The 23,510-nt window shown below is 36.8% G+C and overlaps 1 protein-coding gene and 1 non-coding gene across 8 annotated transcripts in view; one reads left to right on the top strand and one right to left on the bottom strand.

Annotated features, from left to right (window-relative positions):
- IKZF2 (IKAROS family zinc finger 2) overlaps window positions 1–23,510 on the bottom strand; it is a 179,681-nt gene that overhangs the window by 132,354 nt on the left and 23,817 nt on the right. The gene's annotated exons all lie outside the window — the stretch shown is intronic.
- Window positions 4,188–4,259, top strand: TRNAW-CCA. Its single transcript has one exon. It is a non-coding gene; the product is annotated as a tRNA-Trp (tRNA).

Raw genomic sequence — 23,510 nt, 5'->3', positions numbered from 1 at the left:
ATCTCTCAAAAACTATGATTAAATAAAATGAAAAGTATCAGGGGTATAATCCTAAATTAGGCGGACGGTAACATAAAGACAACTGGGACACAAAATTGAATTGTTAGAAGAGTGAAATGCATATAAATTGAGGGGAAAATGATTGAAATTGCTAAATAAAAACCCACAAGACATCCCTTTCAGTGTCTAACTCACTCAGTATTCCCCAAAGTATTCATAACGAATGTTATGTCTGATGTGAACCAGAACACTGCTAGCTGCTGAGAAATGAGATAATGAAAACTATATAAGATATCTTGGAGAAGGAAATGGCAATCCACTCCAGTATTTCATTGTAGAGTAGGGTATTTGTTTAAACTGAACAGAAGTCTGGCACAACTTTACCCATTTCTTTTACATTTTACCCATGTTGGCACAGCATAAAATAACTGTCCTTATATTAGGTTGATATACTACTTGTACAATCCCCAGTGTCCTGTGATCTGTATCTGGTCTCCACAAGCAGATTCTGATACATGAAAAGACATAGAGATCACCTTCTGAAGCACCCTGAGTGTGGCCCACAATTTCAGAGAGCTGAGCTACACACTGAGCTACTGAACTGATGTGACCTGAGATCTGATCCCACTTCAGTAGCCAACAGGCTACAGTGGTAGTGTTACTTTACCAAAATAAACCCCTCCTCGATACGAAAATGTGCCAAGAGTGCTTCCAGGTGCCAACTTCTACACTTCTGGAATAGGACTCCACTAACAGAGTTAATAAAGCTTTGAACTGTTTTTCTTTAGGAGGCATGTGTATTAGGATTCTACTCATCCTGAAATCTAGCCTCAAAGTAGATATAAAAACATACCATTTTTTAATTATACTTATATGCAATAACTGCTTAATGTAGAAAATTCAGAAATCTAAAAAAGGATAAACCAAATATCATAATTCCAACACTAAAAGATAATTACTGTTAACATTTGATATATATTCTCCTTATCTTTTAAAAAGTATACATACTTTTTAAGTATAGAAACCCATATAAGTGGGTTTGTATTTACAAATTTGAGACCCTACTAAACAAACTTGTGCAGCCTTTTACATTTAGGCTGTATCTTATCCGCTCCAGTGGATATCCTGTTTTTTAAAACAATCAATCATTATTTAAAATATTTCAAAGAATTTAAATGGAACAGCTAATTCTTCACATCAAATATTCTATTCAAAGAAATTATTTTAAAAGTGATTTTAACAATTGAGTCTACCAAACTTTCAGTAAATGAAGAATTCAATTAGACACAAGCTTAAAATTGTAATTGTAATCAACTCCCCTTTTTTCATTCAAATAAAATGAATTTATCATTCAAATAAAATGAATTGAATAATTATAAATATTAAATTATAGGTAGAGGTAAACTGTATACACTGCCTAAATAAAATTCATCTTGGAATTTTAGGGTTGCATATCACAATTAATATCACCACAAAACTACTAAGTGCTTATATTCAGCATCTACTATGCTAAGTTTTTTCAAAAGCATTCACTCTAATCTTGACCACAACCCTATGAGACAAGTACATATTGGTATCTTTTTTACACATTAAGAAACCAACTTTCCAAAAGGTTAAATAATTCTCACAGCTAATAAATGAATCATACCAAAACATAAGATGTAGCTCTTGAATCCCATATTGAACAGATGTTCAATTTTCTCATTTATATTTATATCCTGTATATTCATATTTATTAACTGTATTTTAATGTTAATGAAAACAAGCTCTTAACATCAGCACTATTACCATCATGTTACAGCATGCCAATATTATACTTCAAGGAGATAAGCATAAGCAAGACAAAATATATTCAGAGAGCTATAATAATATTGCAGTTTTCAGAGTTATATTACATGTTATATAATTATATAATATCATATAATTACATTATATAATAAGGTCCAGGAATGTTTAAGATTAATTCCAGTCCTAATTTTTATTTAACCGTTTTTTTTAAACTACCACTTACACATATTTTTGGATAAAGGTTGCTTGATGGTGTTAAAGTGTAGACACCAAGACAAATGCAATTAAAATTATTAAATGTGTACGGTAGAGAAAACTATCAACAAATGATCTGAATGTGCAGAATTTACATCTAAGTTGTGGAGGGAAAGAAAATGAATGAACTATGCTAGTCTCTTACAGTCCCACTTGCATGGAACCATGAGGATGACATTTTTAGTACCACTTGTGAGGAAAATTAATGAATAACTTTTTTTTTTTCATTGTTTACCTTTTCTTTATTTTGTTGACTAGATATATGTATTTGTAGTGTTCAAAACAAGCTTTAAGGTATACAGTGAAAAGTCTTGCTTTAACAAAGTATATAGTGTAGAGTCTTACTTTGAATCCACTCTTTTATCTACTTGGCTCTCAACCCTCTACTCTCTACCAAAATACCCAGAAAACATGTTTATTTATTTATTTATTGGTTTCTTATAAAACTTTTCCTGTATTTTTAATATAATGATCAAATATATAATTATATTTTAATATATTTTTAAAATATATATTCTGTACTTTGTAACAGTAATATATTATGGAAATCTTTCCATAGTCATAAGATTCACCATTTTACATACACCCTTGTTAAAGTACCTAATTTATTTAACCAATACTCTACTGATGGACATGATTTTCAAATGTTTTTGCATTTTTACTATAAAACAACTGCTGCAATGACTACATTTGTACATTTAACATTTTATAAACATATCATAAACTTGTAGAAATAGGAATATCAAATCAAACCTTATGCATATTGTTTAAAGTCATATTCATACCAACTTGTACTCTCATCAACAATGTATAAGAGTCCTTATTAGCTGGTAGTCTTTCCAATATAGTATGTTATCACACATTTGGTTTTTTGCTAATGTACTGTGTTAAAATGCTATCAAGCATAGTTTTAGATTTTTCTGTTTTGAAATTCTTTATAAGAGTCACTGGTATTTTCCTTTGAACTATGTAATAGCATAATATGATCAGATATTCATTAGGTGTTCTTTGTCAATTATTAGGTTTTGTTACATAAAGGGGAGGCCGGATCTTTAGCCATGAGTTGCAACTTTTACCTTCAACTTATTATTGATGGTTTTGCTAATTGTTTTGCCATGTAGAAATTTAAAATTTTATAAACTCAAATAAATTATCATTTTAAAATCAACTTTCATATTTTGAATTTTATTAAAAAGGCCTTTTCCATACTAACCATAAGAAATTTATATCTTCTTATACTACCTTTATAGTTTCATCTTTCTCATTTAAAACTTTGTTCCAATTCAAAGCTTATCCTGATGTCGAGTATGAGATATGGATGCTATTATAGGTTCAGTATGTGATATGGACTGTATGATATACCTGTCAAAGAATACAGTGGTTCTTCCCATTTTTAAGTACTCTTTTCATGTTCCTTAGTTAGAAATATTACATAATTAAATAAAACATCTGTTAATTTTGAACTTTCCCATTACAAAGTTGTTGCTTGTGATCATTTTTCAACTAATTGATTCTCTGAGGTTTGTGAGCATAAAATCTTATCATCTGTAAATAATGATTGTTTTATCTCTTCCTTTCACATTTTTGTATCCTTTTATCTAACTGCATTGACAGTTTCCTCTCGTACGGCATTAAATATTGGTAGAGAGAGTGAACTGGATTTTGTCTTGCTTCCAATTCTGTGAAGCATGCTTCATACATTCCTATCAATCATAATGACTTTTGAGCTGATATAAATATATTTTATAACACTGAAGAAGTCTCCTTTCAATCCTATTTTATTGGATATGAAGAATGGTTGTTAATTGTTCATTGTTTTCATATGTCTTTTCAGTGACTATAGAGATAGGCTCTTGTGACTTTTCTCCTTAGTTTAATATGATAAACAGCAGATTACCTACTACTGAACTATCCTTGTATTGCTGAAATAAAACCCAGTTGTTGGCAATGTATTACTACTTTAATGGAACCTAGACTGTTGGTTGACTTATTTTTTAAGAATTGCCACTTATTTAGGTCCATTTTAATTGACAGTATTAAAGTGTAAGAGACCAAGTTTTAAAGTGATAAGAAATTTCCAACCAGAAAGATTTGGGTAAGAGAACTTGAATTTAGATTTGGGATTAGATAGAACTTAATGGGCTTCCCTGGTGGCTCAGAGGTTAAAGCGTCTGCCTCCAATGCAGGAGACCCAGGTTCGATCCCTGGGTCGGAAAGATCCCCTGGAGAAGGAAATGGCAATCCACTCCAGTATTCTTGCCTGGAGAATCCCATGGACGGAGAAGTCCATGGGGTCGCAAAGAGTTGGACACGACTGAGCGACTTCACCACCTTAATTAATTATATTGGATTGTTGCAGGTCCACTGGTTAGGAACTATGGAACTAACATTTTCAGTTCTACTCCTCAGGAAAATTACATGCTCAGCAAAAGCCTTTTAGCCTACTACTTTGTAGGGAATTTTTAAAATGTAACAAAACATTAATTGAACTTAATAAAGATATACTGAACACCTACTTTTTTCAAGGCATTGACTGCTCTATGGTATAGTTCAGTGGCTTAAAATTTTTGACCTAGATGCACAAAAAGAAATACATTTCTGAGTATATATGTATATATAACATATATATATGTATGTAAATATATCTGTATATTACATGTTTAAATATATGCATATGGTTATGAAAAGTGGTTTCACAGAATATTTATATTTACTACATGGAATGTACATTTACTGCACACAAATACATGTATTTTTTTCCTTTTTATTCCATATCATTTTTACTTAACTTTTAGTTAAAAACACTATATTGATTTTGCAACCCACTAATAAAATACAATCTGTAGTTTTGGAAATATTGTCATACTAGTTAAGAACATAGACTCTGGAGCAAGATAATCTAGGTTTGAAACACAGTTCTACTTCTTAATGGCTTTTAATTGTAGTTCCATGTCTCATCTTTAAGATGTGGGCAACAGTGTCTACCTATGAAGATTAAATAAGTTATCTTACAGTTAACAAAAGAAAAATAGCATCCATAAAACATAGAAACTGAGGGGAAAAACATTAAAAATATAGATTTCCTAAGATCTATCAGAAATAATGATGAGCATGTCAATATGATCTAAACATCTCATCTGGACTGTGCCTTTCCTCCCAAAGCCTTAGAAATAATAAATATTTGTTGAATTAAATAAGCATTAAGATTTCCCTTTTATTCTCCCTTTTATATACAGATGCACATAAGTCCTTTTAAGGACTTTATAAGCCAGTAACCATGCTAAATAGTTATAATTTAACAGTACACTATAAAGAGCTTCCTTAGTGGCTCAAGTGGTAAAGAATCTGCCTGCAATGCAGGGGACACAGGTCAGTCCCTGGGTGGGGAAGAGTCCCTGGAAGAGGAAATGGCAACCCACTTTAGTATTCTTGCCTGGAGAATCCCATGGACAGAGGAGCTTGGGAGGCTATAGTCCATGGGGTCCCAAAGAGTTGGACCATGGGGTCCCAAAGAGTTGGACACAACTGAGCAATTAAGCATAAGCACAGTATACTATAAAGAAGTTACCTACACTGTAACTCAAATAGTAGATGTAGCCGTTTCCTCCAGATTTTCAAATCGGTAAACTTGATGATCAAGAAACACTTCTATGTTATTTCTTAAAGACACTTAAAGGACATTCTAGCTTATTGTCTGAACCCTAACTCCTTAATATTCTGGTTGAGACCCTCGATGTAACTACAGGTATCCATAAGGAACTCAGTGATCCAGTTCCTGAAATCACAGGTTCAATGTCTTTTACCCAGAACTCCTACTGGAGAAGCTTCTGGCACTAAAAGAGATGGTAGGAACACATATCCTTGCTTCTCTAGATTTATATGTTAATTCTTAGGGGATTCAAAATGAAGCAGATATAGCACAGAGCATATATCTGAATAAAAGTGGGTGGGTATCCAGTGGTCATTCTCACAATAATAGGAAAATATGAATTCTTTTATTTTATCAACCAAGACTAACAGTGCACACCCATGCTGGCTCTGGGCATGTCTGTAACAAAGGAAAATCCAAAACATATACAGTGGTGCAACTCTCAGTCTGAATTGCAGGACAAAAGGACCCTTAAGTTTCACAGTGTGTGCATGTCTGCTCAGTCCTGTATGACTCTGTGATGCCATGGACTACAGCTCTCCAGGCTCTTCTCTCCATGGAATTTTCCAGGCAAGAATACTGGAGTGGGTTGCCATTTCCCAGCATCCAGGGATCAAACCCATGTCTCTTGAATCTCCTGCACTGGCAGGCAGATTCTTTACCACTGCATCACCCGGGAAGCTCAATTTTTACAGTTCAGTTCAGTTCAGTCACTCAGTCATGTCAGACTCTTTGTGACTGCGGACTCCATGGACTGTGGCACACCATGCTTCCCTGTCCATCACCAACTCCCGGAGTTTATTCACTCATGTCCATTGAGTGGGTGATGCCATCCAACCATCTCATCCTCTGCCATCCCCTTCTCCTCCCTCCTTCAATCTTTCCCAGCATCATGGTCTTTTCCAATGAGTCATCTCTTCGCATGAGGTGGCCAAAGTATTGGAGTTTCAGCTTCAGCATCAGTCCTTCCAATGAATATTCAGGACTAATTTCCTTTAGGATGGACTGGTTGGATCTCCTTGCAGTCCAAGGAACTCTCAAGAGTCTTCTCCAATACCACAGTTCAAAAGTATCAATTCTTCAGTGCTCAGCTTTCTTTATAGTCCAACTCTTACATCCATACATGGCTATTAGAAAAACCATAGCTTTGACTAGATGGACCTTTGCTGGCAAAGTAATGTCTCTGGTTTACAATATGCTATCTAGGTTGGTCACAATTTTTCTTCCAAAGAGCAAGTATCTTTTAATTTCATGGCTGCAGTGACTATCTGCAGTGATTTTGAAGCCCCCCAAAATAAAGTCTCTCTGTGTTTCCATTGTTTCCCCATCTATTTGCAATGAAGTGATGGGACCAGATGCCATGATCTTAGTTTTCTGAAGGTTGAGTTTTAAGCCAATTTTTTCACTCTCCTCTTTCACTTTCATCAAGAGGCTCTTTACAGTATTTTTACAGTATTTAGGTGCAAAAGCAACTTAAATCCAGTCTGGAGGATAATATTACTGTATTTCCTCCTTAACTCCCAGCATTTCAGGGTCACTTGAAAGTGAACTTTGAAGCTGATGAAGAACACGTATTTATTAGTCATGGGTTCACTTTTCCATCAACTTGCTGGAATTTGACCACTGTACACAACAAATGATACTAATAATTATGCTACCTCTGATAAATATGTTACATTGACATCAAGTACAATCTCAAGAAACCATTTAACTATACAAGTGTGTGTTTCTCCACAGAACAAAGAGAAACTCATGTTTAAAAGTTAACATTTGAAGTGAAAAGTTTTGTTTTTCCTATTCTCTCTCTTTTATTTTCGAACTGTACCTCTTGATATTTGGAACATTTTTTTCCTGAGTGGAAGGGGTAAAGGAAGGTATTTGTTTTAGACATTCCTAAATCTGACTGGGATTATGTTCTTAAAATGTTCATGTATTCAGCAAGGAAGGACAACGGGCTCCCAAATTTGAAAGAAATAAAAGTAAATGGGTATATTCATATTATCACAAGAATAGTGAGTGCGAGCAGGCTGGCAGAACCCTGTGACCCACTGAAGCTCTAGCACTGCCCTCTTCTTAATAAGCCTCTAACGCCCTGCCTGATACTTCTGGTGGGGTCTTGCACTCTGTCCTTCCACGTCTTCTTGAATTCCTTCAACATCAATGCCCAATCCAAAACTCAGGTTCAAATAACAGCTGAGTGGAATTTTTCAACACTTTTTTCAGTGCTTCTATTTGCTAATGATGACAATGGGATTTCTTGGGGGAAAAAAGGTATCTTCTTCAGAGAAATCTAAAATTTAATCTGCATCTAAAATAAGAGGGTGTACGTACGTGTTTGTGTTATGGGAAAAGAGTTGTTTTTATTGTTGTGGTTGTTGTTTTACTTTGATGAGAACTCTGATCATTTTGATAGATTCTAATGGTAAACTGAAACAGAAAAATTAAAATAGTATTTTTATTAAATACAACGTTAAGTAAGAAAGATCTCTTTTTTTGCTTATTAATACTCTAGCCTTCCATGTTTTACCCTTTGAATCAGTCTTGGATGGGCTTGAGAGATGTAATTATTAGTGATCAGATTGACTATGTGATGTACAACATCATATGAACCAAATGTATGAACCGTCATGAAACAGAGTATTTGAAAAAGAATATGAAAATCAAGCTCTGAGATTCTTAAAAAATCTCCAGAAAGGTGTAAAGATCTGATCCTCCACAATGTCTGGTTTAATATGATTCTGATCAACATATAAACCTCTGAAGTAACAAAAGCGTAAGCCCTCCTGGGAAAAGCTTTGTAGAATTAAAGGAAATACATATTAACTCTTAAAACTTGCAATACAGTAGATTCAACTGAGCACCAAGAAGGCAAAAATAACAGGTTTGGTGGGACATGGTAGCTATGAAAAAGCTGGAGGATAAATATATACAATTACATATATTATTATAAATCACATTTCATGTTGCTACATAGTTCTTCAACTAATTTCATTCATTCAGTATTCAGTAAGTTTACTGAACTTTCAGTTTATGCAAGGCTCTGGCCTAAGAAAATAAACTTAAACATTTGTGTGTCTTACAGATGAACTAGTCTTAATCTGAGGTAGGAGGAAGGGAAACAAACTGGAGAGGAAACTCAGACATTAGCCCCCTGGCAAATAAATCCCATTAGTTGGATGAAATTCTATAGGCTTGAAACAGTGGAGGAATTAAAGCTCAGATGGAAATTTTCCTTTTATTTCTTCACCACCTTGGGAACATGTCTGTTTTCAGAGTGAGTTCTCTCAAAATGATAGGAGACTAATTGGTGCAGGTTCCTGAGATAATGGAAGCTCGCCTGGCTAACTAGGCATCCTGCCCATCAACTCTGGATCCACATATCTTCTGAATTACAATCAGAGACTGGGGTTCACACCCTGAAACTAATCCATCACTCTCATCTCCTGCCTTACAAATAAATTAAAGGGATAGTTGAAGGGACTGCATAACTTAAACCATGTGGATCTCGACAAATATGTCTCTTTTACTATCATGGAATAATCATATTGGCATTAGAGCAAGTTTTACTATCAAAACCAAAGATAACAGAAATGTTACCTGCCAAAGTCAGAAAACCCAGAAAGTCTAATTATCCACATGGCATAACATTAATAAATACTTAGGTCTTATTTAAATTTACAACATCTCAGAAATGAATAGCTATCTCAGAATCACATTGCTTGGGTGTATGATGGAAAAAAATAGCTGTGTTGCATCAGAACTTTCTTACTTTATACACAAAAAATCAGGGTGAAACTCTTAGATACAATAATGTACTACCTGAACCTCTTTTAATAAGAAGCATAGATGATACTTCATTGACTTTCTGGTGAATAACACTTAATTTAGGAGAAACAAAATCATATTATCAACACCTTAAGTGGTAAACTCTCCAATGGTTACAGAGCACAAAAATGACCTACCAGTAGGTTCGTTACCACAGAATGAAATACTCAGTAGTTGTTAAAAATCATGAGATAAACATATACACAAACACACACATATATATACATATACATACATATATGTGTGTATATATATTTAATATGTGAACAAGGTAACTGTTTAAAATGTATACTATTAAGGAAAAAACAATTAAACAATAAGCAATCTTTAAATATATGATCCCAGCTACTCCTGTGTTTATTAAGGCATAGCAAATAACCTGGATAACAACATACTTATGTTGTTAAATAAATTACACTCAAAGCATTTAGAATGGTATCTGATACACAGTAAATGACATATAAGAATTTCTGTTATTATTACTTTGCACAGCAATTGGTTCTGATTGTGAGATGAGTGCTGTACCCCTTTTTTTTTAACCTAGGCATATTTTCCTTTTCTCCTTTATTAAACTACATTCTTTCTATAAAAAGTATTTACAATAAAATGCATTTCCCCCACTTTGGCCATGCCACACATCATGAGGGAATCTTAGTTTTTCAATCAGGGATCAAGCTCACTCCCCCTGTAACTAACAGAATCCTAACTACTGGACCACAAGCAAGTCCAGAAAATGCATATCATTCAAATATATTAAATCATGATTTTTCACATCTAATAATCACAATCCAGGAAGACTAACTGATATAATAAATCCTTCACAGAACTGATATACCTCATAATTTTCACTCAATGACACTTCAAGTTCAATAGGAAAAAAGCTCAGAATTAAAGGTATATAGTAAAGAGAAGAAACAAACATTAGTTTTAGACATCTGCGTATTCTATGCTGCACTATGAAAGACATTAATTTCCAATGTTCCTGACCTCAATCAAGGAGTTCACTTGTAAATGAGCCATCATCATTCAACATTGCATCCCCAACACAGAAAGCCACAGGAGCCACTGCCATTCATCCAACAGTTATGTAATAATAGCATTTCACATTCACAAGATCCCTTACTATGTGCCCCAAACCCTGCTAACAGCTTCATGCTTCAACTGATGTAACCCTCCCAACAGCCTTACAAGAGAAGTAATCTTCACAATCTTTAGAGCGGAGGGCGAGGAGGCACAGAGAGGTTAAGTAACTTATACAAGATTGCACAGTGCATACGTAGAGCCAGGATTTCAACCCAGGAAGAAGCTAGTCAGCTCTGCGCAAAATGTTAGGCATATCAACACTGTTGCCCTGCTAAGGGCAATCCTCTTCCAGCTCTCAACCAGAGCCCCTAGCTCAAGCACCACAGTCACCATAACTGCATTTAGCACGACTACCACCAGAACTCCTGACTATACAGGAAGAAATACATTCCTCAAGTTCTGATTTCTGATTTGAAATGTTATTTCCTCAGAAACGGCTAGTCTGCATAATTCTATTGATCAGATAAATGTCACATTAACTAAGCTCTATCAGTGGTTATTCTGGAAATTTAATACCATTTTACCATGGTTTCAAAAGAAAAGTACATTCCTTTATCCCAACATTTTACTTTTAAATTATCAAACAAGAAAAAATTGAGCTTTACAACATGTATTGATTCATGTAACTACCACCATAATCAGGATATGGAACAAAAATACATTTTTAATAAAAAAGAAAGAGTGATTTATAAACAGACTTAAAGACAATCCCCCCCTGTTATATCAAGGACTTCCTGTTCTGTGTGTTCCAACTAACCGACTAGGTTATCCCTCTTTCCCAGGAGAAATGCATTGGATACCAAAATGGAAAAATTTGGTATATTTTTGGAAAACATATTTTTACACCTGAGGCAATCTCATCTTTTCATGTTTGTGTGTTAGTCACTCAGTTGTGTCCAACTCTTTGTGACCCCATGGACTATAGCCTGCCAGGCTCCTCTGTCCATGAAACTCTACAGAATTTCAAGAATACTGGAGTGGGTAGCCATTCCCTTCTCCAGGGGATCTTCCCAACCCAGGGATCAAACCCCAGTCTCTTGCATTTGCAGGCAGATTCTTTACCATCTGAGCCACCACAGAAGCCCCAATTTCATCTTTATGGATATTTAAAAGCTGTCATTTTAGTGGAAGCTTTACCAAAACAGATGCAATTCTTTTCCATAGCAGTGTTTTGACAAGTGTGGAAATTTTTTAATTAAGCACATATTTCCACACCACACATGACAGGGCACTGCTTATCCACAGAGAAGGGCTGGGTAGAGCTCTACTGCTGTAAGATTATCAAGTGCTTATTTCTACAATATCTAAAGACATTTGTAAATGTGTCTGATATTTATAAAACTATACCCACAAGTTCCTTATATTGAAACAAAGCAACCAAAAGTAAACAATACCCACTCCAACAAACTGACAAAGGTAGTTTCAAATCTTATTGTGAGCTCAAGCTCTTGTAAGGCTTTACAGATACCACCTGAGACTTCTCCTATCCCAAAAATTCATTTGGCACAGGATCAAAGCATGGCCAGGGGTTTCCCAGGTAGCTCAGTGGTAAAGGATGTGCCTGCCAATGCGGGAGAGGCAGGTGACGTGGGTTCAATCCCTGGGTTAGGAAGATCGCCTGAAGAAGGAAATGGTCACCCAAGTCAATGCCTGGGAAATCCCATGGAAAGAGGAGCCTGTCAGACTACACTCCATGGGGTCACAAAGAGGTGGACATGACTGAACATGTGTACACACTCACACAAAGAATAGCCAAGAAGTTACTTCCAGATCCTAATACTTTCTCTTTTTTTTAACCATGAAGTTCGTCTTTATTGCTGATATTCTGTGCTCATGGTGGGGGAGGGGGGCGGAATCTCAACACAGGTCAAATACCACTTTGGGGCTGGAAAAAGTTACTTTAATGTTATGAATTCTATAGAAAATAAAAGGAAAATATTCATGGGCCGCAAACTTTTCCTGCATATCTTCTAGTATGACTGGATGCCTGAAATTCCCACGATTGAAAATGTATTATAACAACTGAAGACTGCATTTCTAGAAAAGCCTCTATCTAAAGCATACATGCTGCTATAAGACAACTGTAATACATTAAACTACGTGACTCTAAAAACTTAGCTTGAATGAGTTTACCGAATTCTTCTATGACAGGACAGAAAACTGAGAAAAGGATTCGTGCTGCCGTAGACAGGTTTTGATTTGGATAGAGTGGGATAGTGGAGCCAAGTATTAGTATCACACAACCCTGAAAGGGAAGCAGGATGGAGTAGGGCAGTGAAGCAACAAGAAAGTACCACAAGGGAAGTGGGTTTCTAAAACGAGTGCTAAGAAAGAAGAAAGAATAGCAAAAGGCCCGGAGACAATTCAAAGGCTTCACTAAAGCTAGCCTTATCTACATAACCTTGACTGGGGCACCAGTGGCATGCCCCTTCCTGCTATGTTCGAAGTACTCTTCCCACCACAACCTCTTTCTTTTTTTAATGAAATAGGTCAGCTTGACAAAGGGCAAATGCCTGAGCTGAAACAAATTTCCCTAGGGTTAGCCAGAGGAAGTTTCATTAGAAGTCTAAAACCATGAGCCAGCACAAACAGGACAGATGCAAGTGTGGGAGAGAAGAAATATGAGAAGGATGAAGAATAAAGGGTGTACCACTGTTATTATTCTGTTACGGATGACACATAGCAGGAAGTCCATAGGAATTTTGCTTATTAATACTCTAGCCTACTGTGAGGCCCAACTACAGACGTATATCCATACTATGCTCAGTCATTCAGTCATGCCCGATTCTTTGCCACCCTATGGACTGTATGTAGCCCATCAGGCTCCTCTGTCCGTGGGAGTCTCTAGGCAAGGATACTGGAGTGGGTTGCCATTTCCTTCTCCAGGAGAGCTTACAGACCCAGGGATCAAACCCATGTCTCTTAGGTTTTCTGCATTTGCAGACGGTTCTTTACCACTAGAGCCACCTGAGAAGTCCGTCATATCCATACTACATACTTCATATTCATACTTGTAGCGCCAAACTACAAGAATAAGCAGGAAGCAAGGCCTAAAGAGGCGTGAGTGCTGAGGGCAAAATTATCCCCACAGATCTAGGTTCAGATGTCACCGTCCTTTATAGATTCCTACTGCATCCTGTTCACATCAGGACAGGTGAAATAAGACCAAAACTGGCCTTTCCTACCTGATCTTCACCCCCAACCAAAGGGGACTCCCTCTGTCTTTCCCCAAATGCAATTCCCCTACCATCTACTTTATGAAAGTCCATCCATTCTCCCTTAGTCTTTTGATCATAAAACATTGGAGAGGGATGCACCTATTCTATACCTCGTGCAGCTGCACAATCACAGGTTCAGAGGATATGAACAAGACATAGTCTATGCAATCAGTTCAGTTCAGTTGCTCATTCGTGTCCGACTCTTTGCGACCCCATGAATCGCAGCACGCCAGGCCTCCCTGTCCATCACCAACTCCCGGAGTTCACTCAAACTCATGTCCATCGAGTCGGTGATGCCATTCAGCCATCTCATCCTCTGTCGTCCCCTTTTTCCTCCTGCCCCCAATCCCTCCCAGCACCAGAGTCTTTTCCAATGAGTCAACTCTTCGCATGAGGTGGCCAAAGTATTGGAGTTTCAGCTTTAGCATCATTCCTTCCAAACAACACCCAGGACTGATCTCCTTTAGAATGGACTGGTTGGACCTCCTTGCAGTCCAAGGGACTCTCAAGAGTCTTCTCCAACACCACAGTTCAAAAGCATCAATTCTTCAGCGCTCAGCTTTCTTCACAGTCCAACTCTCACACCCATACATGACCACTGGAAAAACCATAGCCTTGACTAGACGGACCTTTGTTGGCAAAGTAATGTCTCTGCTTTTGAATATGCTATCTAGGTTGGTCATAACTTTTCTTCCAAGGAGTAAGCGTCTTTTAATTTCATGGCTGCAGTCACCATCTGCAGTGATTTTGGAGCCCCCCCAAAAAAAGTCTGACATTGTTTCCACTGTCTATGCAATGGAGGATCTCAAAGGCTAATATGGAAGACAGGTATAAAACAGTAACAGTAGAATGCAGTAGATACTCTAATAGAAATATGCACACACTCAATGCTACAGGATTACCAGGGAACAACTAGAGCTTTAAGGAAGCAGTAAAGTTTGCTCTTTGAGGATTAGGAGTTTCTTGGGAGTCAAAGAAAAGGAACAGAGATTCCAGGAAAAGGGACGGGCTTATGCAAAGATAAGACAATTTGAAAGAAACTGTTATGTTCCAGACAGACATGGCAAGTGTCTGTGGTTGAATCATGGTGTATGTGGAAGGGAACTTCAGAAAATGAAGATTAATAAATTGTGTTATTTAATAAAGGGTAAAGTATAAAATGAGCTTCCCCCATAACACAGTAGGTAAAGAATCTGCCTGCAATTCAGAAGACTTGGGTTTGATTCCTGGGTTGTGAAGATGTCTTGGAGAAGGGAACGGCTATCCACTGCAGTATTCTGGCCTGCAGAATTCCATGAACAGAGGAACCTGGTGGGCTTCAGTCCAGGGGGTCACAAAGAGCCAGACACCGCTAAGCAACTTACACTTTAACACTCTGGAGGTAATATAGTTCTTTATAACTCTCCATAGTTAAAGGGAGTCATGAATGTTTTAAGGAAGGAGAATAATGAAACAGATTTATACTAAAGAAAGAAATAGATGACAAGGCTACAGAAAGAAAAGTATTGATTCTATGAATCTAACTAGAAGGCAGATGACCTCCAGCTCTTCCCCCCAAAAATAAGTGGATCCTCTGCCTTAATTATATGGATATATTTGGGAAACTGATGCTTGTTGACCACCTCAAATTCACATCTAAAATATTCAACTGACATTTAATTTTTTATATATTTATTATTTCTACCTGTTAAGTTTCCTTCTTTTTAGAGGAAGAATGCACTTTTTAGAGGAAGAGCAATAAATCGCTTTCATGCTCTGTGATTCTGTTTCTATCTTATTATTTCTATCGATTCTCTTATGTTCTCTGATTCTATTTCTAGCCTATTTCTACAGACTGTTAGAGAAGTGTAAGGTCAAGTAGGTAAGTATTTGCACAAGTGCATTTAAAGCAGGCCTCTCCTCTTTCCTTTTGGCTGCAAGTCATGGGGATATGGCATCTTATCTTAGGCAAATCAGCACTTGGGTGCCAAACTGTACCATTACATATATTTCTGACATTCAGTAGTAATTCAGTGTGGAAGCTGGAATCTATGTGAAACTCTTTAGCAGATCACATAGGATATTCCAATATTTTTTTTTCTAACATTCAGAGCTGTTGTAAGTGAAAGGACTCTAATGAAATTTTTGCGATTATTCTTGAAAGAGCTGCTTTTAGCAGACTGGTCAGCTACTCTGAGGTACAATATAGAAGCAGTGGCAGTGGCCTTTTATAACCACAGCACTGCTTTTAAAATGATCATTATTATGTTTTTGTATAGACCACTAAGTAGCACAAAATCGGTTACCATTCTTAAGAGTTCCCTCTCAGTTTGGTTAGAACTGAGCACTAATCAGCTGTTGAAATCTAAACTGATTATTTCAGTGCTGAAGCGTCAACAGATGCACGAGCTCCCGAGCTGAAACAGGAATATGTGTCTGACTTTTGTAAAGAGGCTGAAGGAATAAAACTGACAGAGAAGTGGAGAGAGAAAATATTCCATCTTGGAAAACACAGTATGAAAATGTTGCACGTGGTTTTGTTAAACATCCCAGACAAAGTAACCCTGGAGGCCAAGAAAAAGGAAAATGACCAAAGGCAGATGGAGAAAAGAAAAAGAAAAAAAAAAGAAATGAGAAAAAAAGAGTAAAGATCTTTTGCCTGATGCAATAAAGCAATGGAATATATTTTTACATTTTTAGCTTTTTCTTGAAAAGAACAAGCTCCACCTTCCCTTTCCCCCATCCCCTGAAAACTCTAGGGACACAGTCCGGCATATTCTTGTATCATCACAGGAAAAATAAGAGACATTTTAGTGTTTGATAGTAATGTGCCATAATCCTCTAACTCCTTGGAGCAATCACTGCCTTTTTTTTCTAAAGCTAGATATTATTTGATAGTGTTTCCTAAACTTGCCTGATATCAAAATCACACAGACTCACAGGTTTCTTCCTTGCTGATTCTGATTCAGTTCACCTGGAGTGAGGTGTGGGCCTCTAGTTACATAAGCATCACAGGTGATTCTTGCGATCAAACAAGTTGGGGAGACAGGGCTACATGACACAACTATTTTTAAAATAACTTGGGTAAGAGGATTATCCTTTCCTGAGAATTTCATGATGCTCCTTGCCACGACAGCAGACCCAACGGTACTATATGAACTTGCTGAAGCACCCTTAACAAACCTGCAGTGGCATCATTAAATGGGCTAACAGACTTCCTGAACATATATCCAACCATTTCTCAGCTAGGGAATCCCGCAATTAGATAATTCTTCAAAATAAAGCAAAGACGTGTCTGACAAACCCTCTCCTGGCTAATCAAGAGAAATTCCCAGGGCTAGTATATCTAGCTTTACTTCCCCCATAAGCATAGCTCTGAAGTTAGGGTCAGCTTCTCCCCAAATGCTCACACACAGACAAAGCCAGTTAATTTCCCTGTTACATGTGAGTGAGTCACCATCCTAACAATTTAGATTGCTAAGGTGCACATATTGAAATATATGCTTCCCGGCACAATTCCATATCCAATTACAATAGTAAATCCAATAAAGGCATAGTGAAACTGCCACTCAGGCAGGGAAGAAAGACAAAGTCATAAGCCAATTTAAATATTGCTAATGCCCTAGGAGGAACAACTGTGGGTGCCTACAACCCCTGTCAGGAAGTTTCATCTTATCTTTTTCACCTAGGACTCTTTGATAAGAAATTTCGGCTGGAAAGTTTTGGTTAAGTTTCCATACCCTAAATTAAATGAGTGTCTAAAAGATGATCCCTTTTTTTTTTTTTACATGAGTTTTGCTACATCTTTCTATATGCCCTTCCCTTTTAAATCTTAGAGCAACAAGTTTTAGAGGAAATAGTAATGCTAAAAAGTCAAAATTTTGCATTCCATTTGAAATGGAAACATAATCAGTAAATTTCTGTCTTCAAAACATGCTCAGTTTTCAGGCAACATATTGTCTTAATCTGAACTGTCGAAAGACTTACAAGTGATTTAAGGGTAAAATAACTTCCTTTTGATTTTATTAAGATGTAATTTACTGAAAATAAAGTCAAGGTTTTTTATTTTATTTTTTGTTGCTTAACCAAACTTAAATGGTTTACTTGGGCAGAGATGGAAAAAGACAGGCTATATATACTAACTATGGCATTATTCCTCAGAATAAATTATGACAGTCTTTTAAACATGGGGCCAATTCAAAACTCTAAAAACCCACAATGAAAACCTAGGATTACAAGCACTAACACAGAACAAAACATCTAAAATTCCCCTGAGATGTTTAGCTTGTGTCTTTGTAAAAGGCAATGACATTCCAGAGAGGCAGATGAGGGCTCAATATAAAGAAGGACTTTCTAAGAATCAGAGCTGACCAACAATACCACAGCTTCTCTCGCAGAGAAGTGGTCAAGCAAAATCTCAGAGACCACCTGTCATGCGTGCTGCCAAGAATATTCTTGCTTTGTTTAGGAAGTTGTTCTAAATGACCTTGGGGTCACTTCCAAGTAAAGTGTTTGATGCAGCAGGGTTATTTTAGTAGTAAGATAAAAGACATGGGTGTAAATACACACACACACACACACACACACACACACACACACACACACACACACACACACACACACACACACACACACACACACACACACACACACACACACACACACACACACACACACACACACACACTTGCAGACCCAGAGCAGAATTTCGAAGCCTGATATTTTTAAATGTGATTTTATAGGCAAAAAGCAGAGACCGAATGAGCCACATCCTCAAACCACCATTCTGCAGAAGAAAGAGGAAAAGGTTCAAGTTTATTCCATCTCAGGATGTTCTCTGACTCAGAGAACAAGCTCAGGTCCTTGGTAAACTCTAGCATACTCTTTAACAGGTTGCCATCAATCTAGTTATTGGGACAGACTGGGAGCTACAAAATGACAACACATTTGGATATATAATTGCTCATATAAAATACAAATGTCATGAAATGAACTTTTCTCTGCTTTCAAGCATGTTTCAGGTTCTCGCATGAGAGAAACCTATTGTTTCCTGAAAAAGCGTACCAGAAAGGAAACAAACAAAAACAATCCTGGACTTCAGCCTTCTTCAGGGTAGGCCTAGCCTGTGAGTTTTTTCTAGACAATTCAACTTGCTTATGAGCCGACCGACTCAGAGATCTCTGACAGTCTTGAAATAGAGAATTCAGGTCCCATGTAGGCAGCTCCTTAGCTCATTAAACAACCCTATATAAAACATCCCTCCCTATTCAAAAACGAGCACCTTTGATGTAATTAATCAAACAATTTTTAAGTAACACCTTATTTTTCTTTCTGTGTTCTCTGCTTGCTACTTCTATCTCTGAGATACACAATCTTTTCTCCTAAAAGAATTATGCTACACGGATAGCCAGGTTTCATGGTTTAACAATAAAGATTCTGTAAACCTCTGAACTTTATTGAAGTGCTGTACAAAATAACTTGTTTCTTATGTGATTTACCAAGATGAACCAGTGAAATAAAAGCAGAAACAGGAATAAAAGCTACATTTTCTGTCATATTTAACTTTTGGAAGTTTTTAACATCAAACAATCAGTACCTTCCCATTAAATCTGCCTTGAAACATGGACCCCCAAGTAAAATCTTTTAAATTCTTTCTCCTAGTTCTTAACAGAGATTTTAATTATAATTTCTCCTGGATGCTGAAGCAGAAATGCTCTTCATGGACAGAAATTAAACACAGGCATTCCAACTAACAAACATATGAAATAATGTTTAAGTAACCATAATTGAGATATGTCAAATAACCTTAGAAACAACAGTGTAATCCTACTGGTGGGCTTCCCTGGTGGCTCAGCAGTAAAGAATCTGTCTGCCATGCAGGAGACCCGGGTTCAATCCCTGGGTTGGGAAGACCCCCTGGAGAAAAAGAAGTGGTAACCTACTCCAGTATTCTGGCTTGGGAAATCCCACGGACAGAGAAGCCTGACAGGTTACAGTCCATGGCGACACAAAACAGTCAGACATGACTTAGCGACTCAATAGCAACAACAAATCCTATTGGTATTAAAAAAAAAAAGAAAAAAATAGACGTGGTAGTTTATATTCCAGCTGAACTAGCACTATCCTGAACACACTAGAATATAAAAAAATTATGGCAAGATGAGAATCAGATGACTGGGATTTCTGGGCAGTGGGGCTTTTACGTTTCACTTTTTATCTTTCTCTACTGTTTAACTTTCTACACTGCCCCTCTGCCACTTTTATTTAGAATCTTTATTTAGACTACTCTGCAGCCTCAGACCATGGCAGAATTTTGTAACACTGGCCACATCCCCTGTGGGATGAGGCTCACTACCCACACCCCCTCGTCCCTAGCACTATCATACCATAACACCAAAGTTCCAGCTCGGAACTTACGTAATGGATGGTTTCAGAGCTGACATTTCCCCCACCACTTTTCTTCTTTCTTCACATCCTTATGTTATTTGTGCTGATTTTGGCCTCCCTTTCTCTAAAATATAGGCTGGTTTGAGAGCAGGGTCAATGCTGATTTTTTTAATCCTTGCTTCCCCCAACGGCACATAGCACACTAGTTAACAAGTATGAGTGACAAATGAATGTTAGATTTGCTTTTTATGAGAAGACTATAGCTTTGTGGTTATAATTTTATTTTAAAGGGGAGAAACTACCACCCTTTCCTGGTCACATATGTTTAGTAATAAATCACCTACATGTTGCCTAAAGAAACGCTGAGGTCCTTAAAACTTATAATTAAGTATTATTAATCAACTAAGTAAAAGATGGAGAAAAGAACACCAAAACATTAAAGGTGGTCTAAAGAAAAATTTCAAATAGTATGAAAATATGCAGCCTTTCATTAGGTATGCCATATGGTGCGAGGGAACACAGGCGAAGAAAAAGGAATCGGATTGAAGAAAGAAATGTTATAATAATCCCCTCATTTCCAACAGTGTCAACTACAATTTTTAAAAAAAGGCACTAGTTTCAGCTCTGAGTACACATTTATAACAGTGAATAGGAACTACACATCAGAATGGAATGATTATTGATTTCTTAATGGATTACTGCTGCAGAAATTTACACTCACCAAAAAACCATCCATCTTTGGGTAATAATTATAAACCTATCACAGTACATACAGCATTCTGACTGAATTGAAACTTACTGCTATCTGCCGGGAAATGACCAATTTTCTATTTCTCCAGCTCCAACCACAATACAGAATGGTGAGCAGACACTTACATCAAACGCTATTATAGTACATGGTAGCAGCCACAACATGCACCATCTGTAAATGGCTATTAGAGAGGTAAACAATCAGGTCCTGGTGGACATTTTTCTTATAATTCATTAGCTATGAAAACTGTAAATAAAATGGGCATTAGGCAATTATACTTGTCAAAGGCCTATCATTACTGGCAGGTTGTGGAGAAGGGGTCAAGGGCAAACAGTACATTAGCTGAAGTCATGCTGTTCTGACTTTACATCCTAATTTCAAACTTCTCCCCAAATCGACATCAGAAGTACCAAACCAACAAGCTACAGAGGTTAGGTCTCTTTCTAAACGCTAAGTGCGTTCTTAGTGAATTGCATTTTTACTAAATACCAAGCGGAACTCCATTACAATTCAAATATTATTTTCCAAAAAGAAAACTCCAGTATGTGAGTTCCATGTAACAGGCTTTCATCACTGAATAATTATGTAATCCAGTATTAATGAATTAAGTTTCTAATTATCATATTTTCCAGCTGTAGGGTTTTGATAACACCACTTCCTTCCAGATAGTTAATCCCATTCTGAACACCTTATTGATCTATATTATGGAAAGATAGTCATGGAATGAAGACAGTTAACCCAATCTGAATAAAAGTAATTTGCAATCAATGGTATCTTGTTTTCATGTTCTCTTTAGAGTCTAATCTATTATCAGAATTTTTGGTTAGATATATCAATTTTCTTTTCTAAAAATTATAACATGTAATTTTTCTATCCAATTAACTAACTTAAAAAACTGTATTTCCAAAACATCCAAAGAACTAAAGAAACCAGTTTGATTGTTTTTATGAAAGATTCTTTTTCCTAAGTACTAACAGACTATTAAATTACCATGATAATCAACCATAATAATTAAAATACCATTAAGTATAATATAAAATCAAATAGAAAAGCTAAATAAAGTTACCAAAATAAAACAAACTTGTGAAACACCACAGTGGATTTGTGAAACACTGAAATTTGAAGATGGCAAATCTGTTTGTTTAGTGGAAAAGAGTATTCTAAATGTTATAAAAATCAAATCAGAAAAATACACATATTCTCTAAGAGGCAAGAGAGAATTTTAGACTGACTTGATACTAATTGTATTTCAAGTAATATCCTGTGCTGTCACTTCAGTCATGTATGACTCTTTGCAACTCTATGGACTGTAGCCCTCCAAGCTCCTCTGTCTATGGAATTCTCCAGGCAAGAATACTGGAGTGGGTTGCCATGCCCTTCACCAGAGGATCTTTCTGACCCAGGGATCAAACTCGCATCTCCTATGTCTCCTGCACTGGCAGGCAGGTTCTTTACCACTAGTGCCACCTGGGAAGCCCAAGTAGTATCTTAGGAATCATATCTAAGAACTATAAAATGTCATATGCAAATATTTATAACCTACAAGAATAATAGTTAATTGTGCCAGAAAATGAAGTTATTTATGGAAGTTATTCCATTCATTTCTTAAAACCTTATGACAGGTATTATGATCTACAGCTGAAGAAATTGATGTGAAAAATACAAGGAACACTCCCAAACTCACATAACTAGAAAACAATAAAATTTCAGCAATTTCCTACATGCACCTTAAAGTAAGGAGCAGAAGCAGAACTTGACCCCAGGTCTATGTAACTTGAAAATCTCAACCACTTTCACTGGGCCCCATCCCAAAACATAAGGACAGCTGCACCCACAGGGACAGCAGTGTTCCAGAACAAACAGGTAGCCAGTATTTATTGTAAATGAACAAATGAATGAAAAGAAGGAATGAACATATTATGTAAGGGAAGCAACACCAGGCCAAGACCAAGAACACAAGGAAGCACTCTGCTACTCTCTCCCCATGTGATCTTGGGCCCCAGTACGCAGATTTCTACAATACAGAATTTGGAAAAGAGAGTACAGTATAAAACATTATGATTACTACATACTGGTGCATGCACATGCACAGGTGTACACACACACACACACACACACAATTCTATCTATGGAAGGGAAAGGACAGGAATTCAATGAGACTTTGAATCCATATTTATCACCTACTATGTTCCTGGCCCAGTTCTGAGTGCTGGGTTACATCAGTGACCTACACAAATGTTCTTCAACTGCGTGGTGAGAGATAAGACAAATAAATTAGATAACTTCAGATACTGTAACATATAACAAAATAGAATAGGGTAATGTCACAGCTGTTGGGGTAGCTCAGATGGTAAAGACTCCACCTGCAATGCAGAAGACCTGGGTTCAATCCCTGGGTTGGGAAGATCCCTGGGAGATCCCCTGGAGAAGGGAATGGCAACCCATTCCAGTATTCTTGCCTGGGAAATCCCATGGACAGAGGAGTCTGGTGGGTTATAGTCCATGGAGTTACAAAGAGCTGGACATGACTGAGCAACTGACAATGTCACAGAATGCCTGAGAGGGGTTTATTTAT

Source organism: Capra hircus, chromosome 2 (genome assembly GCF_001704415.2).
Source record: "Capra hircus breed San Clemente chromosome 2, ASM170441v1, whole genome shotgun sequence".
In the NCBI taxonomy this organism is placed as follows: domain Eukaryota; kingdom Metazoa; phylum Chordata; class Mammalia; order Artiodactyla; family Bovidae; genus Capra; species Capra hircus.
This window is presented reverse-complemented; position numbering and strand designations above follow the sequence as displayed.